The sequence below is a fragment of the Sus scrofa genome, chromosome 11, assembly GCF_000003025.6.
Source record: "Sus scrofa isolate TJ Tabasco breed Duroc chromosome 11, Sscrofa11.1, whole genome shotgun sequence".
Taxonomy (NCBI): domain Eukaryota; kingdom Metazoa; phylum Chordata; class Mammalia; order Artiodactyla; family Suidae; genus Sus; species Sus scrofa.
In genome coordinates this window covers 66,771,752-66,785,883 of record NC_010453.5, presented here as the reverse complement: position 1 = coordinate 66,785,883, position 14,132 = coordinate 66,771,752, and the positions used below count along the sequence as shown (strand labels likewise).

At 41.9% G+C, this 14,132-nt stretch overlaps 1 long non-coding RNA gene across 2 annotated transcripts in view; it reads right to left on the bottom strand.

Moving 5' to 3' along the window:
* The window catches only part of LOC106505333, an 83,080-nt gene that overhangs the window by 52,836 nt on the left and 16,112 nt on the right, over positions 1-14,132 (bottom strand). The window contains exon 3 of one of the 2 annotated variants that reach the window (XR_002336731.1): positions 3,458-8,570. The exons of the other annotated variant lie outside the window; for it this stretch is intronic. This is a non-coding gene — a long non-coding RNA (uncharacterized LOC106505333). Of the gene's footprint in view, positions 1-3,457; positions 8,571-14,132 lie in introns of those variants that run through there. 2 annotated transcript variants of the gene reach the window in all.

The following is a 14,132-nucleotide window of genomic DNA, read 5'->3' as shown; positions in this document are numbered from 1 at the left end:
AGGATATTTTTCTTTTCATCTAAGTCTCTTAATAAGTGCTTACTTAGCAGTTTATTTGCATAGTCCCAAATAATGATACAACAGGCCAACACCAATTTCTCATTTTGAAGGTACATGGCAATATTGTTGGCAGAAGTTATGGTGTGCATAAATTGTTGCAAAACTACCTTGAACTCTTTATATGAACTCAAAAGCTTCCTGGCCAACATAAATGAGTTTACGGGTAAAGAAATGAGTCCAATTCTAGCCTCTTGGCAAAACCTACATATCAATAGTCAACGCTCACTCATGAGATGTCAGCAGGGTATCTCAGATGTACCGTAACAAGGACTGGAACTCGCTCCACTGTCCTTGTTTTCTGTAGCCCCTGGCACAGGGTGGCACATTACTAAATCTCTTAACTGGTGGTAAAGTGAGAGGGTCTATCAGTGGAAAGGAGGCCCTGTGGGTTGAATGTCTCAGACTTTTAAGATTATGGACAAAATGGTAATAATTTCGACTTGGCATCTCTTGCTAAGTAACACTGATGCTTTACAGAAATATGAAAAGCAGCTAAGGATGAGTTAGAGGCACCTGAAAACGGGGTGAGAAAGCCGGGGGTCTCATTTGGCTGCACACAAAGAAATTCCCGTCTCCTCTAGCAGGGAAAAATGAGGGTGGAGCCCAGACCTAATGAACATAATGGCTGCACCCCAGAGACTGTCAAATGCCCAAGCAGGACAGGTCTGTTACGTGAAGCTGAGAAAACCTAGGCCTGGATACAGAGCCTAGGGACATCGAGGTGTGTGTCCTTGCAGATTTTGACTTCTTCTCACCCTAAAGATTTGCCGATCTTCCCCCCAAGGCTGAGCATCCCCACTCTCCACAGCCCCCTCCCCAGTGTCATGGTGTAAGTGCTGAGGACACTTTATCCCAGGGTGACACATCCTACCTCTCTCCTTGGGACCCCCCCTCCATATCTCCTCTGGGACACCAGGCCGAGGACTAGGGCAAAGGAGCAGCATAACCCAACTGGATGTACTGGGCCAGATAAGGGTACAAAGGGACTGTACCCACAAAGGTGTTGCAAGCCCTCCCTGGCACAGACTGGTAGAAGCCAGCGAGTACGTGTGGCACTGGACTCCGAGAACACTGGACCCAAACATGAAACTGCACGGGTAAGTATATTTACTTGGGAATAGTGTCCTGAGATAAAGAATAGATAAGTTTAACCCTGGCAAATACCCTAAGACATGACTCACAATGACTACGAGGTTAGCTCCTGGAAGCATGGAAAAAATTATGGCCCATAATTTTGGGGAGACATGGTCGAGGCCGAATGACAAAGGAAGAAAGGCTTCAGAGGCTCACGGCAGTGGGCAGCCAGTAATAGGTATTCTGTATGTGGCTCAATGGCCGCCAGATGGCTATGCTTTACAGGAAGACTTGGATGACACACCATTTACCAAAGTTATGTGGGATGAGCTAAGGGAAGGGGTTTGAGCATCACTGAACATTCCGTGGTGGTTCATGCAGACCCAGGCTGACAGTGAGAGAGGCTATCATAGAACTTGGTTTGACAATGGCCATGAGGATGGCGGTACCTGCCAAAATAGAGGTCAGATAGTTGGCACCTAATAAACACGGTGCTTGCCATACTCCATCTCATCATCTAGCTTCAGAGAACCAAACCTGCCGCTCAACGAATCCAGGTTCTGTGCAAGCTCAAGAACACTAAATGCGTAATAAACACCTAGACACATCATAGTGAAATTTGAGAAAATCAAAGAGAAAAAGAAAGCCTTAAATGCCAGCTGAGAAAAAAAAAGCAGCTTACAAAAGAGCAATTGGACCGGCAAAGATCTGATCAGTAGCAATGACAGGGACAACCGGGAAACATCTTCAAAGCACCCACAGGAAGTGAACATCACAAGGGAACTCCAGTAGCCAGTTAATCTGTCACTCAAAACTGAGGGCAAAAATAAAGACATTTTGAGACAAGCAAAGACAGAGCGATTTCACCACACTAAGATCTGATAAATGAACTGCTAAAAGAGGTGTGCTTCAGCAAGAAGGAATTGAATCTGCAAATGAAGTGGGATTCAAGCTACTGTGATTACTCCTAAATTCTTACACAATAGTGATAAATCTAAATGAGTAAAGACTATTCTTTCCTACTAATGATTTTAGTGTATCTATTTAGTGTATCTATTTTGCTGCCTGCTCCTTAGCTTAGAGGTTCTCTCCATAAAATTATTTCTTATTTGTTCCACAGCAGGCCCTTTACATAGCCCCAAACACATGCAAATACTTAATCTTTAAAATTGCTATTACGGTGTTTAATAACAGTTAACAAAGATGTCCAGAGAGTAGAAAGCAAAGAATTTTTTAACATTTAAAAGTCAGGTGATTGGTTACCACATGTTCACTTCCTAATATCTGCATACAAATTGGTGTTTTGGTCAAAAGACAGGCCATCACAACATATTTGGGGCATTTGGAGATGCCTACAAAAAGTTAAAAGCATTGTTCCCGTCATGGCACAGTGGAAATGAATCCGACTAGGAACCATGAGGTTGTGGGTTCGATCCCTGGCCTCGCTCAGTGGGTTAAGGATCTGGTGTTGTAATGAGCTGTGGTGTAGGTCGCATACACGGCTTGGATCTGGCGTGGCTGTGGCTGTGGCTGGTGCAATTAGACCCCTAGCCTGGGAACCTCCATGTGCCTTGGGTGTGGCCCTAAAAGGACCAAGAAACAAAAGCTAAAAGCATGGCTGTTACATCTAGGAGCTCCAAGTATATATCCTATTTGGAAAGGTCACAGGGACTTTTATTGACTACTTACCATGTGTTACGTACATTCATGTATGGCATTAGATTTCCTCCTCAAAGAACTCTCAGTGGTAGCCATTGTTACCACCCGTATCTTACTGATGAGGTCATTCATATTCAATAATTAAATAATTTTTTCAAAGTCTTAACTAGAAAGGGGCAGTAATAAGACTTGAACCTAGTTCTTCAGTGCCTCAAGGCCCATGCTTTGACGCTAGACACATCTTCCAAGACAGATAAAAGCAGAAGATAGCGGTCAACCAAATTCACGTGCACAATATATATTCACAGAGGGATGTGAAGATAATCTTTTCTCATTCTCACTCTGTTAATTTTCAGACTCCTCTCCTGTCTGTTTTTTTTTAAATTAGAGTTGATTTACAATGTTGGGCCAACTTCTGCTGTACAGCAAAGTGACCCAGTCATACACACACACACACACATATGTATATATATACATTCCCTTTCCTATAGTATCTTCATCGTGGTCTAGTCTAAGAGAGTGAATGTAGTTCCCTGTGCTGTACAGTAGGACCTCATTGCTTATTCATTCTAAATGTAAGAGTTTGCGTGAACTAACCCCAAACTCCCAGTCCCTCCCAGTCCCTCCCCCCACCCCCTTGGCAACCACAAGTCTGTTTGTGTCTGTGAGTCTGTTTAGGTTCTGTAGGTAGGTTCATTTGTGCCATTGTTCTACATACAAGTGGTATCTCCTGTCTATTTTCTTTGTTCAACTTTATTTTCTGGTATTTTCCTGGAGTTTTATTCTTGGTCTGTTTCTCACCTACTTGCTCACGTTCCCAAATGTGTGTGTCTAGCCTGAATGGCCAGTGGTTTACTAGGTGTCCCACAGGCAGGGTTGCATTCATTTGTTCTCTCATCGTCCACTGATTAAATGTTTATTGAAAAGAACTGTCTTTCAGTCATTGTCTTGGAAAAGGAGTCTCAAATGGCACAGAAGACAAGGCAAGGATCCTATAGTCCAGATAGTTTGTGTCCGCACCCACTCCCCTCCTTTGCCTCCATCGCAACAAAGGTGTGGCCTTTAAGCCTACCAGCGTCAAAGCCCCTCACTCCCAACCCCCAGTCTCTCTGTTCTTAGTGCCTTCTTTGATATTCTCTTCAACTGCCAACTGAACTACCAGTGTAGCCTCCGTAATACTTTCTCTACGGCTTTCCACTTGGGTTCAGTCTCCACATTTACCAGTCCAAGTGTGTGTACACACGACTCCTTGGCTTCAACCCCTTGAATTGGGACTCAGGTGAGCAATTTTTCACGTCACCAAATCCCTACACAGTGAGATTCCCACTTACCTCTGCCACATGGTCCTGTCTCTCACTTCCTCAAAACCCACCATTGTACCCACTTAGGCCATAACTATTTCATGCTTTCATGTCCTTCTTAATAGTATTTCTTTGGTCTGGAATGATCCTTCCACCCTAGACCACATATGAACCAAGCCCTACTGGTCTCTCACGCCCGGCCTATTTAAATCCCTTTAAATCTCAGCAAAATGATTACCTCTTTATTAAGCCTTCCTTGACTCCTCCAGGGAGAATCATCATTCTCATTTTTGGACCCCTAAGATTATCTTAGGTAATTCTAAGTCCTTTGGAAAAATGTATTTGCTTACATATCCAAATTTCTTTCCCCAAACTCCAACTCTAGGGGCAAGAGCTACGTCTCTACCATTCATCCTCATGTCTCCAGGACCAAACACCGTGCTTGGCACGTGCCCATCTGTCCAATTCAATTAATATGTGCTGAGTATATTGAATGAAGAAGTTACTCGTAAAGTGTTACCCAGCATAGCCTTGCAAGGACGGTCCACGAGGCCACAGAGAAAACAGCTCACTACTTTGCCCTTCCTGCTCACAGAAAAGTATAAAAATGCCCAAATATCTTCCAGAGTAGCTCAGCTCTATAGTCCATTTCTCAGTGTTGTTGATCTGCTCTAGAAACACAAAGGGCCCTTGATCCACGGCAGACCAGAAGCACATTCCCCTCGAAGTCTAGCCTAACAAATACTGGCAGTTCCTGTCTTAAAACACTGCTGTTTCAGAACCCTTAATTTCCTTGTTAGGGTTGGGTAGGGTTTCACTGATCTAATGTTAGAATTTATCATTGAAACGTCTGTTTTTCCTTAAAGCTAACAAAGCAACAATGTTCCTCTGCTTTGAAATTCTGAAAAGAGAAATAAATAATAGTGGGGAAAATGAGTTTACTGTAAAGCATGTGGGTATTTTAAAAACTATGATTTTGAAGACTTAGCATGGAGAAGCATAAACTCTAAATTTCAGGCTATATATGTATTTGTTTTTCCTTAGAACGGCCAAGTTTTTCCATAAACATATCTTTCTATTGTCCAAAACTAGGGCTTTTTGACTTTCTTTTTCACCAGATGGCAATTATTACAGTCATTTTCAAAGTGAGTATCTTAACTTTCAAAAAATAAAACATGAAATGACATGTATGGAAAATTAGACCCATTTCATTGTGTTCACTATTTTGTTAAACTTATTTTTAGAATATTTCATCAATCTGGACATTTTCACAGATATTTTTATCAGTTCAGCCTGTTCTGTATCACTTACCAGTCTGGTTGCTATGGTATGACAATGATTTTTTTATTCTCTTCCAAACCAAGAAAAATAACCTTTCAATGACAATGCACTTAGATTTGGAAAAAATGCATCCGTACTCTCTCAGGCAATTTTCATTTATACAAACCAACTATATTTTAGCTTCAAACTCCCTTTAATCTTCAATGTTATTAGAACAGGATTTGTGTCCTTGGACAGTTTTTAATTGAAACCCAAAGCCCACAGCACAAACAAAACATTTGTGAGATATGGCAATTTGTAGGTTATTTAAAGGAAGATTGGATCCAGATCATGGTTCACTCAAAGCAAGTTAATAAATCCTGTTCCCTGTTTAGATAGGGAACTAGAGGGAGACATAGTAATAATAACAATTTTAAAAATAATAAATAATACACGTATACATACTCAGTGCCAGGCAGTGTGCTAAGGGTGTTCTCATATAAACCCTTTTAATCCTCACAATCTTAGGGGTAGGTGCTGCTATAAAGCCCATTTCACACAAAAGAAAGAAGGAAGGATTAAATGGTTTAATGCCTACTATCATATCAGTCTTAAATGGCAGAGCCAGATTTTGAAGCCTGGTGCTAAAACAAAGCCATTTACGCCCAGGTGTGTGAGCAGAGCTGGTGTTAGATTTCTGACTCCCATTTGCTTCTTCTATTTCTTGGCTATTGCTTTGGCAAATCACAAGAACCCACTTTGATCTGCCTCTTCCCCAAGTATTTGGCTCTTTACCCCACTGGTTTAGCACTTGAGTGTTCCATCATTCTAAACAGGCACGCTATTCCTGCCAGCTGGATTGGAAACACTCTGGGGGCAGGGACCCCAAGGGGTCCTATAAACCTGCTGGTCCCCACAGAGCTGAGAATTGGCCTGGGCAGGGCAGGTGCCCAGTAAGGGCCCTGTCTCTGAGTGGTTGATCAGGTCCATCACAAGGGCACACAGGATTTCCTCCCATCTCCCTATACCCCCATGGGGTCAACGTAAAGTGTAAGGAATAGCCTAGAAGCAAAGCCAGGAGCAAAGCCGATCCAGGACCCTGTCTCTGTCCTTCTGCATACCTTTGTCACAGCCGACAGAAAGAGGGAGGGTGCCTAGTCTTAAGGTACAAGGTGGCAGAGACCCAGGGGCTCCCGGCCAAGACAGAGCCTCCATTTTTCTACTGTTCCTGAAGCTTCCTCTCCAGGCAGACCTAGACCAAAACTCCTTCAATCTGATAGCTTTGAGACCTGCCCCCTCTTTCTGTTTAAATCCCATCCAGACAGAAAACCCACCCTTGTCTCTCGGCTTTCTCATCATCCATATATCTGACACAGATGCATGCAGTCATAGAGCCTTAAGAATTGGGTTGTAGGTGGGGTACCTGCAGGCCCAGGTGCATCAGCAGATCAGCCCCAACATGTGTGAGCTTGAGAAGGTTGCCGCCTCCTTCTACTCTGCATCTCCCCAGTGGATGTCTTACGCAGCCCTCCCAGAAACATAAAGGGAAGGGATTTCTGGGAAACGGAGCTCAGCCTGGCCAAGCTGCCCTGTGACCAGGCCACCACAGCACATTACTGGCTCATAGAAGCAAGAGGTGGATGTCACTTGACCCGGCCTGGATGTCTTAGATGGTTCTGGAGAGGAGAGTGGGTATCTCCAAACACATGCTTTAGAGCATGGGATTTGGAATCTGAAGACCCTGGCTTTCAGTTCTAATTCTTCCCCTGGTGTGTTCTGGGAAAGTCACTGAAATAGTTATCGAGTGCCTTAACCTCCCTGAGACCCAGATGGGCCAACTATAATGTGAGATAGCAGTTGGGAAAGTGTTGGCAGATGACTTAAATGATACGGTACATATTGAAGTTTCTGTTGTTTTTTGGTTGTTGTCTTGTAGAGTGGGCACTCTTTTGGGAGGTATCAGTTGACACAGGCCTACCTTCATAATCTCATCTCTTCTTTTCAACTGATTCGTTGGCAGAAACAGGAAGTTCTCATGCCCCTTTTGAGCAGAAAGTGGACCAGGAGGTATAGGGAAGGGGGTGCTCACTCATGTGGCTTCTGGCAGGTTGAAGGCTGGTGACTACGGACACCAATTCTTTGTCTAGTGGTCTCCTCTGTAGAGCAGCTCACGACATGGCAGCTGGCCTTCCTCAGAGTGAGCAAGTGTGAGAGAAGGTGCCCACGTGGGATCCCGCTGTCTTTTGTAACCTTCTGGGAAGTGTTATTGCATCACTTCTGTTATATTCTACCCACTACATGAGTCACTAGGTTCAGCCCATGCCCAAGGGGTGGGTATTACACAGCTGTGACACCAGGAGGTGGGACAATGGGGGTGACAGTAGAGGCTGGCTCCACAGATCAAAACACAGGGAGTGACGGGGGCTTTGGAGTTGAGCTCTGGTCTTTTGCTACCAGTTCCACTAGTGCATTTCTGAAATGTTTCTTTTGCTGTTATTTATTTGAAGAGAAGACACTTTGGCAAATGCTCACAACATTTTCTCCACTTGCCTTGATCTTGTCTTGCACATGGATGGCCTAATTGTTTAATTATTCAGCTTACATGGATAGATATAAGGGAGGCTGTATATCCTAATGATAAAGGGTACAGGCTCTGAAGTTCAAATAGTAGCTCCATCATTTACCAAGTGAGTTTCTGCAACTTTCTGAGCTTTCGTTTCCTCAGCTGAAAAATGGGACTAATAATAGGATTTACCTCATTGTGGAGGGCACCACAAAAGACTAGTAAACATGGTAAACATTCAATAAATTTCAGAGACATGATTCATTGTGGGTGTTGACATGCAGGCACCATATTTATTAAGTATCTGCCCCTAATTAACCTATAATTTAGAGCAGGTTCCCCAAATTTAGTTTTATTTGCTGTTTGGTTTTGTTTTTGTTTTTTTGCTTCTGGATGAAATCCTTTTTATTTGCACATAGAAGGGAAACCAAAAGACCTCCTTAAATTGAAGTCCACTCTGGAGTTCTGCTAAGGAGCTTCCAGAGAGAAGATTGAGGCAATCCTTGAGTGTGTTCTTCACTCTCCTGACTTTCCTCGTGCCCTTGACACTCTATGTTTGGGATATTATAAGGTTGGAAGGATGTTCACAACTAGGAAGATGAAAGTCTTTGCACGTGGCCTTGAGCTCTCCAGAGGAAGCATGCCTCTGAAATCTAACCAACAAATAATAAATAGGCAGTAGTTGGCGCAAGAGGGGTAAGACTCTGAGCTTCACTCAGAGGAAACACACATGGCTTTGCAGGAGTGGGTTCCAGGTTTCTAAATGTTGAGAGTGAAAGGATGAAAATGCAACCTGACTCTCCCAGAACCCAGGAAGTTAATAAGAAGCTCTAAATGCCCTCGAATTCCAGACCCTGTTCCCTATAGGTAAAAGATCATACTTTTTGCTGTTTTAGGGCTTGCTTTCTGCTCTGTACAAAACTTTGTAGAAGGGAAAAAAACAGGCCCCTGAGTATGTGCCTCTATGCTTGAAACTTCTTGAAACTGCTCCTAACTGCTTGTTTGGCTTCTGTAAACCTGCTTGCATAAGATAAAAAGAAGAGAAGTCAATCGCCTAACCGACCCCAGTAAGATCGGGCGTGCCACAAAATGTTGAAAATCCTGATAAATATATCTTGGTGACAATATGTCTCCCCCACCCAGAGACAGGCACAAACATGTAACTCCAGAACAACTTAAAATTAATTGGTCCACAAAGCGCGGGCTCTCGAAGTTTTGAATTGACTGGTTTGTGATATTTTAAAATGATTAGTTTGTAAAAGCGCGGGCTTTGTTATGAACCCCATAAAAGCTGTCCCGACTCCACACTCGGGGCCGCAGTCCTCTACCCCTGCGTGGCGTACGACTGTGGGCCCCAGCGCGCTCGGAATAAAAATCCTCTTGCTGTTTGCATCAAGACCGCTTCTCGTGAGTGATTTGGGGTGTCGCCTCTTCCGAGTCAGGACGAGAGGGATTTTAACTCGACTGGCCTTTCAAGAGAAGCACCACATTTTATAAAGCAAGTATCCTGGTATTTCTCCTATGTTCAATGGGATATATTGAATTAAACATTTTATAGGACTGCATAATTATGTTTTATCATGAAGGAAAAATTGAAGTTATAGTAAAATATTTTAAAACACAAACTTTCTGTACTTCGCATTTAGTTTTGCTGTGAACCTAAACCTGCTCTAAGAAATAAAGTCTTTTTAAAAAACCCACATAATTTCTTAACAAAGCACATGTTTATGATTACAACCTTGAGCACGAATGACCCAAGAGGCATAGGGAGTTTAAGCTTCTCACCAGATTGGTCAAGCATTTGTCCCCCTGTATTGAGAGGAAAAGGACACATCAGGAGTGAATATGTATATACTGATAATATATTTGTGATGTATATACTGATAATATATCTTTAGTTCAAGGAAGCAATATATTTAAGTGCGTTAATCAAGTGTTTCTTTATGAGAAACTTGAGACATGGCATGAATGGTGGGAGTTTCAGGAGAGATGGCAGTCACGTAGGGGGAGATTTTTCCATCTGGGAAATTTTCTGTGCCTCTCAGTTAATTAAACCATGGAAACAACTGCCGAAGGGGCAGTCCTGCTGCAACACCCAAGGGCACAGATTTGTTAGGTTTGTGAATTTTCTGAGGATGTACGTTTGTGATAGGACCTTAAGTTACTTTCTAATGTTATTTGGATTGAGACGTTAAACCTAGAACAGCAGGTGTTACTGCTAATCCCCACAGCAGTCCTAAGAAGTAAGTAGGCACATTATTTAGAGTTGCTGGTGGCGAGCAACAGAAACCAACTCTGGATAATTTCATCAAAATGGAATTTGTCAGGCTCAAGGGACCACAGGAACAGTGAAACACACAGCTTCGGAAGAACCTGAACCAAGGCAATGTGGGGGATTTGGGAGCCGAAACTAATGAATCGTTTGTCCAGAGAGCCCCTGATTGTTTTTGGACCCTGACTCAAGTCCTCCAAAGGATGATGATGGTGGGGTGTCCCATTGTCCTGGCTTGAGTCTGTTTTCCCTTAGGGTTCATTGACATGGAATGGGTTGACTGTACTCCACAAATGGATATGAGGTAGGCGGTTACAGAAAGAAGCAAGGAAGGGAAATTTCTCAGGCAAAGATCCAAAGTGTCTGCTATAATACTGCCCTAATTTTAAAGGTGAGGAAAGAGGTCAATTATGCTTAGTTATGTGTTAAGGCATGTGACAAGGTGACAAGGCTGAGATTTGAACCCATGTCAGTCTAATCCCCAAGCATCGGCTCTTCTCTTCCTCCCTCCCTCTGCCAACTCCTTCCTATTTTACTAAGCATGATGGCAGAACGATGACATCTGCACCCCAAAGAGCCACAGGCCTATGTTTTGAAAACCTTCTGAACTCTTCTGGGGAAAGGTATGGTTTCACTGGAAATGAGTCAGCAGCACTGGATCTGACCTTTCTTGCCTTTCTGCTTTTCCCTGAGCTTTTATTTCCTTTGCTCCACCCCCGCAGGCATCTTTCTCAACCTCAACAAGAATTGATAAGTCAGCTGGGCTGAGAGAGAAGTGTGTTAAACGCCGAAAAAAGCAAATAGCCAAGAACCTTCTGGTTCTGTGGTCACTGAGGGACAAGGAGGAATCCGTGTTCCGTGCTCCTCCTGCTCAAGCTCTTTCCCTCCATGAAAATGAGAGTTCCAAATAACCCAGCTTTGTGCTGTGTCACCAAGTGAAACACCCAAGGCTAGCTGGATCAAGAGCAAAGTGTAATTTTGAATTTAAAATTAGAGATCTGGGCCTATTTCAGGAGTTGGTGGCTGTGGGGTGGTGACCAAGTGCTCAAGTTTAAGCTTATTTCTTCCCCGGTAACAACTTTCCAAGATGTGAGCTGTGGCTTAGTCAACTTTGAATATGTGCCTGGACTCATGACTCAAGAGGGAAAAAATGCTCTTTATGTTATTCAGATGTACAGCATTCACAGTTTATTCAAGGCTAAACATTCCTAGTGTGAGTTAGTTTACGTAGAGTTATTTCTGTTTAAAAATTGCCTGGAAGTGTTGATTGATTATACTAGTTATGTAGTTAAAAAGAGATAGAGTTGGAGGTAGGTCTTTCATTTTTATTATTAGAGATAATGTTTACCAAGTATTAGTATATGACATGTACTCAATAAATGCTTGTTCCATTCTCTTTGTGAAATAAAGGATATTTTAATGAGTCATTGTTCATATGCTATAATATTCTTATTCATCTACACTTACTGAATCCCTGCCAGGGGTCAATCACAAGTCACTCTCCTTCAACTTCTTTGGGGCTTTCGATCACCTCCCAGTGCTTCACTGCTCAAAGTGTGGCCCGTGGACCAGCAGCCTCACCTGGGAGCTTATGAGAACCAGATGATCTCACCTCAGAGCTTGTCAGAACCAAGTGCTCCTGAATCAGATCTCCAAGTAATTTGTAAACATGCAAAAGTCTGAAAAGCACTGACCTACTGGCTCAGGTTCCCACTTATGAAACAAAGTCTGTTCCTGACTCTTTTAGTACATCTCCTGCCACTCCTCTCCTTGGAATTTGAACTGAAATTCCCTGGACACACCAAGCTGTTTCCTGTCTCTGGGCTTCTCTCGTGCTATTCCCCTAGGTTCTATTTTCTGTCTGTCTTGTTAATGCCTACCCTTTCTTTAAGACATGCATATATGCATTTGTCCATTCATTCATTCTTTATGTATTTATTAAGTATCTATTATATGCTAAGCAGTATGTTTAGACAGCTTTTGTGTGCGTGGTTTTATTTTTATTAATGTTTTTAAAGGTTGAAGTATAGTTGACGTGTAATATTTAAGTTACATGGAGACAGTAGATTCCACATATGTGATATCATACAGTATTTGCTTTCCTCTATCTGACTCATTTCACTTAGCATAATGCCCTCCAAGACCATCTGTGTTGCTTCAAATGGCAAAATTCCGTTCTTTTCTATGGCTGAGTAATATTCAACTCTGTGTGTGTGTATATATATACACACAATTGAATATATATGCACACAATTTAATATACATATATATACACACAACTGAATATATATACACACACCATTGAATATATTGTATAATATATATATTCACACATACTATATATATATATATAAATAGGCAGTAGTTGGAGCAAGAGGAGTAAGACAAGCATTTACTGAGTACAGTTTATGTACTAGTACCTGGTAAACATTATCTTTAACAATAAAAATGGAAGACCTACCTCCAACTCTACCTCTTCTTAACTACATAACTAGTATAATCAATCCACTCTTTCAGGTAATTTTTAAACAGAAATAACTATATGTGAACTCACACTAGGAATGTTTAGCCTTGAGTAAACTGTGAATGCCATCAACATAAATAGCATTTGTGTGGTGTGTGTGTGTGTGTATATGGTGTGTATATATATATATATATACACACATATGTGTATATATACATATACATGTATACATATGTGTATATAATGTGGTATATATGTGTGTGTGTGTGTATATATATGTATGTATATATATATGTGGTGTGTGTGTGTATGTATATATATATACATATAAATATATATATAAAATGACCACATCTTCTTTGTCCAGCTGTTGGACACTTAGGTTGCTTCCACACCTGGGCAATTATAAATAATGTTACCATGAATATTGGGGTGCATATATATTTTTGAATAGGTGTTTTGGGTGGGTTTGTTTTTGTTTGTTTGGCTGGTTGGGTTTTTTTGCTTTTTAAGGCCGCACCCTTGGCATATGGAAATTCCCAGGCTAGGGATTGAATCAGAGCTACAGCTGTTGGCTAATGCCACAGCCACAGCAATGCCACGTCTGCAACCTACGTCACAGCAACACTGGATCCTTAACCCACTGAGCAAGGCCAGGGATCGAACCCATATCCTCATGGATCCTAGTTGGGTTTGTTAATGGCGGAAGGGAACTCCAGCGTTTTTGTTTTTTTTAGGGTATATACCTAGGAGTGGAATTGCTGGGCCACATTCTATGCCCTGTGTTTAGTTTTTTGACCTCCATGCTGTTTTCCACAGTGGCTGCACCAATTTACATCCCCACCAACAGTGTACAAGCGTTCCCTTTCCTCCACATCCTCTCCAATATTTGCTATTTATTTTCTTTTTGGTGGTAACCATTCTGACAGGTATGAGGTGATATCTCACTGTAGTTTTGGTTAGCGTTTCCTTGATGATTTTCAGGATGATGTTGAGTATATTTTCATGTGCCTGTTGGCCATCTGCATTTCTTCTTTGGAATAACATCTATTCGGTTCTACCCTTTTAAAATCAGGTTGATTGGTTTTTTTGATGTTGAGTTATATGAGCTGCATATATATATGTTAGATATTAGCCCCTTGTCGGTGACATCATTTGCAAATATTTTCTCCCATTCAGTAGGGTGTCTTCTCATTTCATTGATCGTTTCCTTTGCTATGCAAAACCTTTTAAGTTTAATTAGGTCTCATTTGTTTATTTTTGCTTTTATCTCCTCTTTAGAGGACAGATCCCCAGAAATATTGCTATGATTTATGTTAAAGAGTGTTCTGCCTGTTTTCCTCTAGGAGTTTTATACTATCTGGCCTTACATTTAGGTCTTTAATCCATCTTGAGTTTATTTTTGTGTATGGTATTAGAGAATTTTCGAACTTCTTTTTCTTTTTTCTTTTCTTTGGCCGCACTTAAGGCAAATGGAAG